Source organism: Pan paniscus, chromosome 7 (assembly GCF_029289425.2).
Source record: "Pan paniscus chromosome 7, NHGRI_mPanPan1-v2.0_pri, whole genome shotgun sequence".
Lineage (NCBI taxonomy): Eukaryota > Metazoa > Chordata > Mammalia > Primates > Hominidae > Pan > Pan paniscus.
In genome coordinates, this window is record NC_073256.2 from 25,011,666 (window position 1) to 25,027,168 (window position 15,503).

At 43.3% G+C, this 15,503-nt stretch overlaps 1 long non-coding RNA gene across 1 annotated transcript; it reads left to right on the forward strand.

Moving 5' to 3' along the window:
- The first annotated feature begins 2,561 nt into the window (after nucleotides 1-2,561).
- Nucleotides 2,562-15,415, forward strand: LOC134730955 (uncharacterized). Its single transcript, XR_010112895.1, has 3 exons — nucleotides 2,562-2,735; nucleotides 10,562-11,192; nucleotides 15,092-15,415. It is a non-coding gene; the product is annotated as an uncharacterized LOC134730955 (long non-coding RNA).
- The last annotated feature ends 88 nt before the right edge of the window (nucleotides 15,416-15,503 follow it).

Consider the following 15,503-nt stretch of genomic DNA (forward strand, 5'->3'; position numbering starts at 1 on the left):
ACAATAGATAAATGAGACCTTTTATCACAATTAAAAATTCTGCTTCAAAGGATACCTGAGGTGGGCAGATCACCTGAGGTCAAGAGTTTGAAACCAGCCTGGCCAACATGGTGAAACCCTGTCTCTACTAAAAATATAAAAATTAGCTGGGCGTGGTGGCACGTGCCTGTAGTCCCAGCTACTCAGGAGGCTGAGGCAGGAGAATTGCTTGAACCCAGGAGGCAGAGGTTGCAGTGAGCCAAGATTGCATCACTGCACTCCAGCCTGGGTGACAGAGTGAGACTTTGTCTCAAAAAAAAAAAAAAAAAAAAAAAAGAATATAAAAAGATAACCCAGAAAATGGAAGAAAATACTTGCAAAGCATATATCTGCTAAGACACTTGTATCCAGAAGATTCATTTGGAACATTACTAATCTAAAATTTCAAAATCCGAAATGCTCCAAAATTCAAAGCTTTGAGTACTGATATGACATAGTGACACCTTGGCATTGGAATGGCTCAGTGAAGACAAACGTTGTTTCATGCACAAAATTATTTTAAAATAGTGTATAAATTACCTGCAGGCTATGTATATAAGGTGTATATGAAACATAAATAAATTTTGTGTTTAGACTTGTGTCCCATCCCCAAGACATCTCATTATGTATATGCAATTATTCCAAAAATCTGATAAAAATTTGAAATCTGAAACACTCCTGGTGCCAAGCATTTCAGATAAGGGATACTCAGACTGCATAAAGAACTATTACAACTCAACAACAAAAAGACAGATAATAAAATTTTAAAATGCGCAAAGAATTTGAATAGTAATTTCTCCAAGGAAGATACACAAATGGTCAATAAATACATGAAAAAAATGCTCAGCACCACTAGTCATTAGGGAAGACACAACAAAACCATAATGAGATACCACTTCATATCCACTAAGAGAGCTATAAAAATAATAATAATGACAATAACAAGTGTTAGTGAGGAAGTGGAGAAAGTGACTCCCTCATACATTGTTGGCAGAAATGTCAAACGGTAGTTCCGGTAGTTCATCAGAAAGTTAAACATGAAGTTACAGTTAAGACCAAGCAATTCCACTCCACCTAGGAATATACACAAGAGAATTGATAACAGATATTCACACAGAAACTTGTACATAAATGTTTATAGGAGCATTATGCAAAACAGCCAAAAAGTTGAAACAACCGGCCGGGCGCGGTGGCTCACACCTGTAATCCCAGCACTTTGGGAGGCCGAGGTGGGCGGATCATGAGGTCAGGAGATTGAGACCATCCTGGCTAACACGGTGAAACCGTGTCTCTACTAAAAATACAAAAATATTAGCTGGGCGTGGTGTCGGGTGCCTGTAGTCCCAGCTACTTGGGAGGCTGAGGCAGGAGAATGGCGTGAACCTGGGAGGTACAGCTTGCAGTGAGCCGAGTTCGTGCCACTGGACTCCAACCTGGGGGACAGAGCGAGACTCTGTTTCAAAAAAAAAAAAAATTTGAAACAACCCAAATGTTCAAAAGATAAATAAGGCCCTGGGCGCAGTGGCTCATGCCTGTAATCCCAGCACTTTGGAAGGCCAAGGCAGGCAGATTACTTGAGATCACGAGTTTGAGACCAGCCAGGCCAACATTGCGAAACTCCTTCTGTATTAAATTAGCCTTCTGTACAAAAATTAGCCAGGCATGGTAGTGTGTGCCTGTAGTCCCAGCTACTCGGGAGGCTGAGGCAGGAGAATGACTTGAACCCAGGAGGCAGAGGTTGCAATGAACCAAGATTGTGCCACTGCACTCCAGCCTGGATGACAGAGTGAGACCCTGTCTCAAAAAATAAAAAAGAAAATAAAAATAAAATCAGAAAAGATAAAGAAAATGTGGTGTAAACATAAAATGGAATATTTTTAGCAATAAAAATGAAGTGCTGATATACACACTACAATATGAATGAACCTTGAATATATTGTGCTAAGTGAAAGAAACCAGTCAGAAAAGACCTCAAAGTATCTGAGTCCACGTATATGAAATGTCCAGAACAGGAAAATGCACAATGAGAGAAAGCAGATTAGTGATTGCCAGGGGAAGGGAGGAGGAGGAATGGGGACTGACTGCTTAGGGGTAAAACATACCTTTTTGAAGTGATGAAAATGTCCTGGAATTGGATATCAGTAGTGGCTGCACCACATTGTGAATAAAGATAACTGATTTGTACACTTTAAAATGGTTAAAATGGTAGATTTTATGTTATGTGAATTTTATCTCAATTTTTTAAAAAGCTTTGTAAGTGTCTGAAGACTACAAGAGGTGCATATTTTTTATTCACAAAGAATTAATAAGTCTTTCAATGACAGAATTCCCATCTTTGAGTATTGTGTGTGAAGGTTATTTTGTCTCACTGTTTTTCCCCCAGATACTTCTAAAGCTGCTGTGCTCATAACTAGGGAAGCAGAAGAGGGGCTCGTCCTCCTGCCCTGGCAACCAGGGATGATGGCACGTGCCTAGGCTCAAGCATGGCAATTCTCCCATCCAGAATTTGGAATCTTCGGGGTATGTCACAAAGACCCAGGGTCAGTTTGCAAATTATTCCCAGAAGTTGTGGCAGCATCAAGAGTCAGGCAGGGGCAGCAGCCCACGTTCAGCTGGAATTCTGTGGCTTAACCCAGGGGTTTTCTGTGTGTCACGAGAGATAACACAACACTCTCACCAACGACGTTGAATAAATTATATTTAGGACTCACAAGCTGGTGAGTCCTAGGAGGGAAAAGCTTATGTTGGAAGGCAACTAAGGTGGTTTAGGGGCGGCTTTGGGCTTTTATTATGGCTAGGGGATGAAGCTGGGCTGGGGCTGGCAAATGGGCTAGACGGTGTACTATCTGAGGTTCCTGGACATTGACAGGGGCACAGAACATCCACGGTCTTCTTAACTTGGTTGCCCAGGTGTGGGGCAAGCAGGGAAGGGGAGTGGAAACCTACCAGCTGGCGATGGACAAATGTCACAAATGGAGTGAGCTCCTTTATAACATGCCTTGTGTGTTATTCCAGGTTCTCACTTCACAGAGCTGATAGTGTGAGATCTCAAAGAAACTGCCATGAGAGTCCTTTTCATATTAAGTTAACCAGACTTGATTTCCGTCGCTTGCAATCAAGAATCTTAACTGATGCCAAAAGAGTGAGGAATTTTGAAAAACACTGACATGCCATTTCAGATAAAACAAACAGACATGCAAACAAGCACAGAAGAACTGTGAGCACAATTCCAAAGCAATGAGACAGATTTTCACAAATGTGTATTCTTTCTGCAGTGACGACTATAGCAAATCTCAGAAGTCACAATGTTGGGAGAGCTCTTAAGAGGTCATGTACTTTAGGCCCAGCGTGATGGCTCATGCCTATAATCCCAGCACTTTTGGAGGCCAAGGCGGGCTGATCATTTGAGTCCAGGTGTTCAAGACCAGCCTGGCCAACATGGCAAAACCCCATCTCTACAAAATATACAAAAATTAGCCAGGCATGGTGGCAGGTGCCCTGTAATCCCAGCTACTCAGGAGGCTGAGGCACAAGAATCGCCTGAACCCGGGAGGCGGAGGTTGCAGCGAGATGAGATCCTGCCACTGCACTCCAGCCTAGGTGACAGAGCGAGACTCTCTCTCAAAAAAAAAAAAAAAATTTGGTCATGTACTTCAGTCTTCGGTGCAAAGATTCTTCAGACACCTAGCATTTTAGAGTATGAAAAGAAACAAGAAATTGTCAGGAAACAAATAAACAAAACACCTTCATTTGCTGATAAGAAAACCTCTGCCGAGAACAAAGTTCTTTTCCTGATCATATCAGGAGTAATGAAGGATCAGAAAGCAGGCATTTAAACTTGTAGTCGAGGGACCCTTTTATCATAGCTGGCAGCTTCTTGGAATTCAGTTCAAGAGGCTTTCTCATGCCTTGGTTGTAGGAAGACCAGACTCTCCCTTCGCAAGGTATAAAGCTTTTATCCTGTATCAATGCCACAGTGGTCTGAGGCTGTCTGGCTCATTTATTGAGACTAATGTATTGATGAAGCCAAGGTCATACATTTGAGTCAGGAATGAGCTGTCCATTTGACTCAGGATGCATGGTAGAGTGTGGAGATGTTGTCCAGCCATGCTGTAAAAATGGGACCCTGCCAGGGGTTGGCAGGGGCTGGGGAGGAGTATGTGAATATCTCCGTAAATCCATTACTGCTGCTCAGAACACAGGGCAGAAGCACGCTCCCAGCGGGGCTGAGATGAAGGCAATGGCGTCAGCTTTATGTAGAACAGCTGTAATAGTAGACTCTGCTTTAGAAAACAAAGTGTATTTGGCCCCAAACAGTGAAGAATTCTATTTTGCTAAACAAAACAGCCTTGCCGTTTAGGAAACATCATTTCTCTTAGGGTAAATGCCAGATGCTTCTTCACGTGAGAACTTTCCTATTCCCCCTCTGCTCTTCACTCCTGACCAGGCCTGACCTATGAAAGGGAGAAGGGGGCCAGCCCATGAATATTCCTTGCCATGGGCCACCAGTTGCCAGTGCTCACTCACCAATTTCTTATTGGTGCAATAAATTTAGAGAGAAACTGCAGCCATATAAAAGAACAAGCTCATGTCCTTTGCAGGGACATGGATGGAGCTGGAGGCCATTATCTTTAGCAAACTAACGCAGGAACAGAAAAACAAATATCACATGTTCTCACTTATAAGTGGGAGCTAAATAATGAGAACACATGGACACAGGGAGGGGAACAACACACACTGGGGCCTACTGGAGAGTGGAGGGTGGGAGGAGGGAGAGGATCAGGACAAATAACTATTGGGTACTAGGCTAAGTACCTGGGTGATAAAATAATCTGTACAACAAACCCTCATGACAAGAGTTTACCTCTGTAACAAACCTGCACATGTATCCCTGAACTTAAAAGGAAAGTATTTTTTTTTAAAGTTTGGAGAGAACCAGGAGCACTAAATGAATGCCTGAAACAGACAGTAAATTAAGAGCAGTGAAAGACGTCCCTCTGGGCTGAATGAATTAAGAATCAGTTGGAGAAAGAGCTGACACTTGAAGAATGGGGAGGATTTCATGGGGAGAGGGGTGTGGGGGTATTGGAGGAACCATTCCTAAACAGAGACACTGGGGAAAAGGTGTTCTAGACACACTCTGAGCAACCTGCAAAGAGAATTGAGGTAAGAGGAAGGTTTATTTAGGAGGGAAGGAGGAGAAAAGGGTGAAAAAGCAGCTTGAGGCCCTATTGTGGGGACTCGGGGACAGGTTGAGTAAGTGAGGTCTTCCTTCCTCTGTAGGTAGTGGGAACTATTTGCAGCTATTTGAGCAGGGGAGGAATGACGACCAAAGCTGTATTTAAGGAAGAAGAATCTGACAGTGCTGCGTGGGCTTCGCTGGAACTGGGCAGTGAGAAGGCTAGAAATTGCATTTGTTCCGGTAAAAGTGATAAAAAAGAAATGACCAGAAGTGGAAAGGCGGGTTGGTGAACCAATGTTTCCACCTCTGAAGGGCCATGGAGCCAGGGAGGAGGATTTACTCTTCTCTGTTAAGAAGGAGCTCTGCTGTCCTGACCAAATGCCAGAAGATGTGACTTTGCTCAGACCAAGCTACCAAAGACCACTGCCCTTCGTTCCACGAGCCTGGCCCTGTCTACACAGACGGGCAACCCAGGAGCCTGATCCAGGAGCCGACAGGTAACTCTGGACCACACAGCCCTTGGCAACTGTACGTGCATAAGGAGTCTCTGTAGATGAGAGGTTCTATCGAAAACAGTGTGTTTAGCAGAGAACAGTGAGGAATTCCAGGTATGGGTGATGTCATCTGCTTTGTTTGGTACCTCCTCAACCAGATACGAACTGAGGGCCATGAAAGCTGACTCACCTTCGCAGCAGAAGGTGAGCTGAGAGCCCCTGGCCCTGGCTCCCCAAAGCCTGACTTCAACCAACTCTATTTCCCTACTGATGAGAAGCTGAGTGCACCTGTCAGCAGGCCGCCAGGCCTGTGGGTCCTGTCATAGAGCTCACCTTCCAAGCCCTCAGCCCCATCTCACACACTCACACACCAGGGAAAGAAAGAAAAAGACAGGAGAGATATTCACATGTTGTTGTAAAACCTTTTAACTAGACTACATATAGGTATTAAAAACCTGGGGCTGGGTGTGAAGGCTCATGCCTGTAATCCCAGCACTTTGGGAGGCCGAGGCAGGCAGATCATTTGAGGTCAAGGGTTCAAGAACAGCCTGATCAACATGGTGAAACCCCATCTCTACTAACAACGACCACAACACAACAAAATAGCCAGACGTAGTGGCACATGCCTGTAGTCCCAGCCACTCGGGAGGCTGAGGCACAAGAATCGCTTGAACCCAGGAGGCAGAGATTGCAGTGAGCCGAGATCACACCACTGCACTGCTGCCTGGGTGACAGAGTGAGACTCCATCTCAAAAAAAAAAAAAAAAGAAAAAAAGAAAAAGAAAACAACCTGGGCCATTGCCAGTCTGTGTTTATCCAGGGCTACTGGTCAGAATATTCTGCCTGAATTAAACAGCCTACCCAGTCAAAGAAGTCGTCTAATATCTATTTTACAGAACTGACCAAATGTTTGACTATACCGGCTGTTCAGTTCATACTCTCAAAAGGTACAAATACTCTACCATCCTAAAAGTCCATCAGAAGACTTACTCAGACCCTGGCATTTTATCACTACATTTTGAGTAATAATTTTTTTGTTTCTTTCCTGTTACCACCTACATCCAACACATTTATGTGTAGCAAATAAATTATCCTTGTCACAGATATTTACAACTGCTGATTTGTTGGTCCATAAGCCCAAAAGGAGAAAACAGGGGTCAGCCTGACACAATTGGTAAAGAAAAAAATGAGATAAAGGGGATGTAAACATGTCTGTGATGTGGGGATATAATTATGGCTGGTGCACGTGCTGGGCTCAGGACACAGAATGAGGAAGTCCTGGGTTCTTGGATCCCGGAGCCCAGAGCAGAAGCAAAGAGACCAGGCAAGCCAGAAAGATGAAGCTGCGCTCTAGAATTCCTTGGCCCTTAAATGTACAAGTGCGGCAGGAGCAGTAGCGGCAGCCTCTTTTGCTTGTCTCCTCCACTTCCTGCTATGGAGGGTCCCAAGGAATCCTCTGTTCACTGGGGCGAGTTGATGAACTTGGCTCAATGGCTTAGATATGAAAGCATTTCTGGCACATGTGTGCAGTCAGGGGAAATCACGATCTGCTGGAGCTTTGCTGGAACGTTCAGAGGACGGTTTCATTTCATGAAAAACTCCATCGTGGCTGGGCCCGGTGACTCATGCCTGTAATCCCAGTGCTTTGGAAGGCCAAGGTGGGAGGATCACTTGAGACCAGGAGTTCAAGACTAGCCTGGGCAACATAGCAAGACCTCTGTGATGTGCCTGAGGGGTCATTGTGACATCATAACACTGCAATGGTCACCCAGGTGACAGACCCTTGTCTGTGATCTGCCTAAGGGTGCATTGTGACATCATAACTCTCCACGGGTCACCCAGCTGACAGAACCTTGTCTGTGATCTCCCTAAGGGGGCATTGTGACTTCATACATTTGTGACTTCTCTACAAAAAAACTTTTAAAAAATTAACCGTGCATGGTGGCACCTGCCTGGACGCTGAGGTGGAAGGATCCCTTGAGCCCAGGAGTTTGAGGCTGCAGTGAGCTATGATTGCACCACTGCACTGCATCCCCGCCAACAAAGTGAGACCTTACCTCAAATAAATAAATAAATAAATAAAATTTAAAACTCCATCCTCCAAGAAAGAAGTCAGGTCGGGGGAGCCTGATTCCTAGCACAATCCCACAGGGAAGGAGAAAGACAAGCGAAGGGTTTGCTACTAAACAGCGCTGCAATTGGCTACAGGGAACATTGCGTTTTTCAGGCCCCAGTCCAGCCGTGGGTTCTGTGACTGTGCTCTGGGCACAACCCTGCAACCCTCCTGAAAGGCCAGGTGAGAAGAGACTGGAGAAGGTGAATCCTGGTGACTCTTTCTCAGGGGCGTTGTCAGGGAATGTGCTATGCACAGATCCAAGGAGGAACTGTGTTTGCTACTCTGTTGTGGGACACAGCTGTTATATGCCCGGTCCATGGTTGGCACTCTGTTCTGCAAAGTCAAGGTGGGAACCATGGCAAGGGCATTTCACAAGGCTCTCTGTTTTGCCCTGCTGCAAACAGAACAGATTCCTGGGCCCTCCCAGCCCTTTGAAAGCCAGGTAAAATTGCTAGGATAAGGGGTTTTCAAGCCCAGGCCTTCAGCACAGCAGTCTTCTCCAAGATGCTTTCAGATCCCTGGAGGGCTTACATTGTCATGGTTCTCTCTGCTGAGATGCTGCCTCCTTAAAAGTGCACATAGCTTTGCTGAAGATGGGATACTTTCCTGATTTCCATGAGAAAAAAAGAAACTAAACAGCTAGCATGAGAGGCACATGTAAGTATAGTAAGCTTTAAGAAAGCTGGAAATCACGGTTTCATAGTACACCCAACATGGCAAGAAATCCTAAAAGTCTGGATTAGACATTCCTGTTCCCCAGCACCTTTTCAGTGTCTGTTGCTGGGGGCTGCTCTTTTGGTCCTTCAGTGAGATGGGGGCAAACGTTAAAAGTGATGGTTAAAACGGCACTTACTTTCGCACCAACCTAATATGTCCCTTCCTACCGGTAGCTCCTCTCTCCTCCCTTTCTCTTCCTGTCTTTTCTTCTTTTCTTTCTCTACTTCATCCCTGTAGGAACAAACATTTCTGCCTAGGAGTTTCACCATCTAACTTAAGCTGCCACCCAGATATTTTTCCAAACAAAGACACAGTTGATTCTTATTATTTATGGTAGTTCTATTTTATAAAATCATAGCAAACACTGAATCAGAGAGTACTGAACCATTGCGTCTCGGGGAAACAGAGGATTAGGTTCCTGCAAATCTCTGGTCATGACATTTTTATTAACTAATTAATGGATAACCTTGTTTTATGTGTTTTTCTTTTTAAAGACAGCGTGTTTTTTATGTATTTATTTTGAGATGGAGTCTCACTGCGTCACCCAGAGTAGAGTGCAGTAGCACAATCTCAACTCACTGCAACCTTCACCTCCTGGTTCAAGTGATTCTCCTGCCTCAGCCTCCCAAGTAGCTGGGATTACAGGTGCCTACCACCACGCCTGGCTAATTTTTTTGTATTTTTAGTAGAGACGGGGTTTCACCATGTTGGCCAGGCTGGTTTTGAACTCCTGACCTCAAGTGATCCACCTGCCTCAGCCTCCCAAAGTGCTAGGATTACAGGGGTGAGCCACCATGCCCAGCCAAGACACCATATTTAATATATACTGTTTACTCATTAACATTGAACTCCCAACCACTAGCGCTATAACTCATGCCCTAATGAAGCTTCTTGAACACACATACTTCTCTGTAAGGCATATCACAGCCTTCTTGTACTTAGGACCACTAGACCGCTCTTCAGCAATATTTGAGGCCATTTTAAACGCAAAATCACTAACAAAAACCATAAAAATGTAAAACAAGTGCCACTAAATAGATTTCCAAAAGGACTCTTGTTTACTGTATAAGAGCTAAAACAAGAAGGCAGAGAGCCACCTTGTTCAGCCTCAGCTGGGAACAGGAGCCTCAGGTGACAATTTTTTCACTGCTCTGTGGATGTATGCTAGTGGTTACAAAAGCACCACAAGTATTGATTTGGAGGTTACAAATTAATTTTAGCAGGTAAGTGAAGTCAGAAATCTGAAACTAGTAAATAATTAGGATCAACTGTATGTCCTATTTTAAGAAGCATAATAGTGCCAACTGTGAAGGTCACAGTTTTTCCTTTGTCATGTATATATTGGCTTTTGTATGATTTTATTTGAAAAATTGGCTCTGCTGGTTGAAGGAGATTTGAAAATCATGGCTTTAGAAAACCTGATTCATAGCTCATTAAAGTTGTGGTTATTAGTCTTGTAACAAGGAACTGATGAAGCTTGTCAACTAAGTTGAATCTTATATCTAAAAAAGAGCGAAGTTTGTCCACATGAACAGAACAGAGGAGTCCAGAGATGGGAATGTGGTCTCTAAATGGGACCTTAAGAGTGAAACTTTTCCCTCCCTTCAGCCTGAGACACATTCTTCAGGCCTTTCAGAGTTTTCAAGAATATCCTGCAGATCATTGCAAACCTGGGGAATGTCCTGTTGTTTCAATTAAAAGACAAGAATGACTCTAATAAATTCAGGTGTTCGGGTTGAAAATCAGTACCAGTCTCTTCTGAAAAGTTTACCCTGAGGCTGCAGGATCAGCGCTGGGTGAAATGCAGTAAACTCAGACTGATGATAGGTTTACTGCAAGAGATTTTATGTTTTTTGGAGATTCACCAAGATTCCCAGGTATGGCGCCACTAACCGTTTTCACAGCTCTCCTCTGCTTGCTTTCAGCTGTCAGGCATCATTGAAGGATAGTTGGGTGGGTATGTGCGTGTGCATGTTATTTTCATTTTCGTTACTTGAGCAGCATTGACAAGCCTCAGTCTTTTGTGGTCCGCAGATCATGATTCTTGGCTATGCAAACCTGAGGCTGATGCATCCTCCACAGCTGACCATGGACATGTGCAGCATCATAGTGACAGATGGCATTTTAACCACTTGGCTTACACCTTCCTCCACTGTCACCACCATTCTGACAGAAATGAGTTCCATTTGCTCCATTTTACATAAGGGCAAAAGGCAGCATTGACTCACCAAGTTTACACAGTTAGGGAAAAGAGCAACCAGGTCAGGATCAGATACAACAAAGAAGTGATTGCAGATGTTAAATGGAACATAGCTCTGGTGGTTTGATAAATATTCAGTAATTTCTTCAGTTTGTTAAGAAAAATTATCCAAAATTTACAATTACAGAGGAAGCAAAATTTTACCTGTACCCTATTTTTTTTTCTGGGGCTAAGAATTAAATTGACTTAAGACAGACATAAGACAGATCAACAGGAGAAGAACAAATTTACTTAATACAAGTTTTACATGGCAGGAGAGACTACATAAGGAAATGCAGACCCAAAGGCACAGTTAGATTGAACACTTACATACAGAATTAGACAAAGAGTCATGAAATGTGAAAATGTCACAAGGCCAAGAAACTTGGGCTGAGTGGTTAATTGAGTGAAAAAGTGGCTTGGAAGGTAAGTTTAGTCTAACAAGGTTTGTTTGTACAAATTTCCCTTGGCCTCAACTTCCTATCCTTGATGATAAGAGTGATGCTTTCCTTCTGCTATAGGGAAGGGATCTTTCACATGCGAATTTCATATCCTACTTGTAAGAAACAGAGAGTCAGAGTGACCCTCTCACACCTGTTGTTTTTCAGGTGCCCTAAACTCAAAATAGTCAATATGTCAGAGCGGCCTATTTTGGGGTGGTGTGTAACCCCTGAAAAAGTAGAGTTGTCCTCTCAATGGTATATTAAGGCATCATTTAAAGGTTATTTAATTATTTAGGAAAGCAGTTTTCAAACTTTGCTTCATAATTGGAAACACCTGGGATGTTCAAAAACTATGGCTGCCTGGCTCCCACCAGTAGACATCCTGATTTAATGGTGGGGGGTGATGTGATAGGCTAAAAAATAACCTCCCAAAGATGCCCACCACCTAATCCTTAGACCCTATGAATATGTTCCCTTACATGTAAGAGACTTTGAAGATATGATTAAGTTAAGGCTCTGTAGATGGGGAAAATATCCTGGATTATCTGGATACGCCCAAGATCATCACAATGGTGATCACCAAAAGGAGGCTGGAGCGTCAGAGTCAGAGAGAGAAGGCTTAAAGATGGAGGCAGAGGTCAGAGAAGACCCTGTGCTGTTGCCTCAGACGGTGAGGAAGGGGCCACAAGCCAAGAAATGCATGCAGCCTCTAGAAGGTAAAAAAGTCAAGGAATGGATTCTCCTCTAGAGCCTCTAGAAGGAAGCAGTTCTTTGGACCAGTTTTCAACTCTGACCTCCAGAACTGTAAGAGAATAAAGCTGGACTGCATTAAGCCACGATGTTTGTGGTAGTTTGTAACAGCAGCAATAAAAAACTAATACATGTGGGATCTCGGGTGTCAGGATCAAAAAAAAATTTCTCCAAGTGATTTTAACATGCAGAAAAGTTTGAGAACCCATCAATCTAAGGAAAGGTACTTGTGTTTGACTCTGTCGTTAACTTGGTTCAGAGCTAGACACTCCTGTGAGGTTACAGTTAGTTTGTAGATTTCTATTTGGTAGAGATGATAACCTCAATTTCAGATTGTATTGCCTGTAGGATGTTAACAGTTTTGCATCTAATCCAGGAATCTTATTCTGGCATTTTTCCCCCTAAAATGCCTCTGAATGTTCAGTTCCTCAAAATGCTTTTGGAACCAGCATTACCAACATACTGGTTCCCTCGATGAGTTGAATACATTTTTGATGGCTGTTCATTCTATATTTAGATGATAGTCACATTTCTAACTCTTTGGATATACACTTTCACATGTTCAATAAGTATTTACAAGGAGGCAAAAACAAAATGACATGAGGATACCAATATTTTCCCATTGAAATGGATTAAAGTAAGACGGAAGAACTTTTTCTGAAGTTAGGGAGATGAGGTCAGATCAATCACTGTCACTGAGGCCACACAGATTGGCACTGAGGTAAACCCATCTTCTGCAGCCACCTTCCTAATTCTCAGGCCCTGCTGTTGGGCAGGACAGGCTTGAAATCCTTCTCCTCCTTCATAGCTGTATAATCTTGACAGTATCTTCTTATGGCCTCAATTTCTTCATCTGAAAAATTCTAATGGTATATGTCAGAGCATCGGGAGAGGAATTTCAAGAAATTGCATAGAAAGCATACAGCCGGGCACCTAGGTAGTAGTCCTCAATTTAAACATTACACAGACAACTGAGCAGAATTGCTCACGAGTGGCTGCCGGCAGCAATCCCCACTTTTGTTACCTCTGGCAGTGATGATGATACCACTGACAGTTGCAGGGGCAGGTAGATTCCATTAAACGGCTGAAAGAGTAAATTTGCTTCCAAGAAGATCTAACTTTTGGCTGGGTAGAAATTTCAACACAAAGGAGAGCCTGACCCCATTTACTGTGCACTCAGGCAGCCTGCAGGACTTTGGAGCTGATGGTCTACATATCACACTGGGGATAGGATGCCATTACCGACCTGCTTTCCCTTTGACATTTCTGCCATTTAGGTACTTTCCTCTTACTGATAGGCTGCACCCGGTTTCATGTTACATGTGTGGCAGCTAAATGGGAATTCATGAGCTTGGCATGTCTTCCCTTAGCTAGCCCTCAACAAGACTGAAAGAGTGGGCACTATTTGTAGATGAAAAGACTGTGGGCAGACAGGCAGTCAGCAGCAGAAACTACATTCGTTTACAAATCTCCTTTGCTTGGCTCCAAGGGACTACGTGTCCACACACATAAATACACAGAGGTCCTCATCAGGGCCAAAGACGCATGTGCCTCTCAGCCGCCTCTAGGAAATTCTCCCCTGGGCTGCTGAGGTTGAGATAACCTTACAAAGGCTCATACGTAGAACTGGAAGGAAGTCAGACCCAGCAAAGACAAATGATTGAGAATCCGGAGAGATTGATTTCAGGGATTAAATACCTACTTGGTCGATTGATCCAACCGTGAGTCAAGATAGATAGGAGTGACAACCATGCAAGGAATTTTGACAAGATAAAGTGCCAGATAGGTAAGGCCTCATTTAAGGTCACACAGAGGTTATGTGGGAAGTAAGTAAAGCAAGGAAATTGCATCTATCACTAGACTAGGAGAAAACAAAAGAGAATGTATAACATTGCTAAACATGAAGGACAGCTGCAGCCCTTCATTTGGGTAAATTATGTAGATGAATCAGATATTTTTATTTATAAGTATGCAAAGTTCATTAATTCCATTGATCAGTTATATAACAAATATTTACTGGTGTTCCACAAATACTAAGCATGCTAAGTATACATGAGAAGTACAACCAGGGCTGGGCACAATAGCTCATGCCTATAATCCCAACACTTTGGGAGGCTGAGGCGGGCAGATCACTGAGGTCAGGAGCTCGAGACCAGTCTTCTGGTCAATATGGTGAAACCCTTTTTGTACTGTAAATAAAAATATTAGCCAGGAGTGATGGTGCACGCTTGTACTCCCAGCTACTCAGGAGGGTGAGGCAGAAGAACCACTTGAACCCGGGAGGCAGAGGTTGCAGTGAGTCGAGATTGCACCACTGCACTCCAGCCTGGGCAACAGAGCTTGACCATGTTCAAAAAAAAAAAAAGAAAAGAAGAGTACACTCAGCCTCAAGGAATGCATATTATCTGCAACGCCACTGTGCAGATATATAGCCAGTAGAATTGTGTCATAGGAATGAGCAGTTCATATAGTTTGGATTTTCTGTCCCTACCAAACCTCACGTCAAATTGTAATACCCAATGTTGGAGGTGGGGCCTGGTGAGAGATGACTGGATCATGGAGCCAGCTTGCTCATGAATGGTTTAGCACCATTCTTCTTGATACTGTCCTGCTGACAGTGAGTGAGCTCTTGTGAGATCTGGCTGTTTAAAAGTGCACAGTACCTCCTCCCTCGATCACTCTTGCTCCTACTCTGGCCATGTAAGATGTGCCTGCTCCTCCTTCACCTTCTGCCATGATTGTAAGTTTCCTGAGACCCCCCCAGAAACCCAGCAGATGCCAACAACATGCTTCCTGCACAGCCTGCAGAACTGTGAGCCAATTAAACCTCTATTATTTATAAATTACCCCATCTCAGGTATTTCTTCATAGCAATGCAAGAATGGACTAATACAGTGAGATATGAGGGATATTTAAAATTAGGATTATTTTATGTAATTTAATATCTACTTCTATATGGTTAGGTAGTCCTGCTTCGGACATCTGGAAATAAGCTCTTTTCTCTATTTCAATTTTAGGAGACTCTAACATATCTAGTGTAGTTCACTTCTTAACCAATTAATTGATGTATGAGTATTTATTTGTCACAGGCAAAATACCACATAAGGAACATTTTCTCTTCTTCCGCCAAAGGTATCTCCGCCCTATGAAGGCCTTGATGGGGAGCAACTCAGGCCTTGAAGGTAAATGTCCTGTCCCACAGGTGTCATGAGCTCCGGGAAGTAGAGACGTGATCAGACTCCCCTGCTTCAGCCTTGTACTTGTCACCGGAGGGAGATGTGCAGGTGCAAGCCCGACCAAGGGACACCTCCGTGGCCATGACAGCTTTTCTTCTTAAAAGAAAAAACTGGACCGTGGGTTCAGAAATCCAAATCCATTTGTTTATACTCGATTCATACCAAAGAGTACAAAATATACTTGTTAATCTATATTTAATTTAGCTACTTAATACATTTAGTCATCTCATTTTTAATATTTTTTATTATTCATTTTAATCTCTTTTCTTATTTACTTAACAGCAAGCTTATCCTTAAAGGTCATCTCA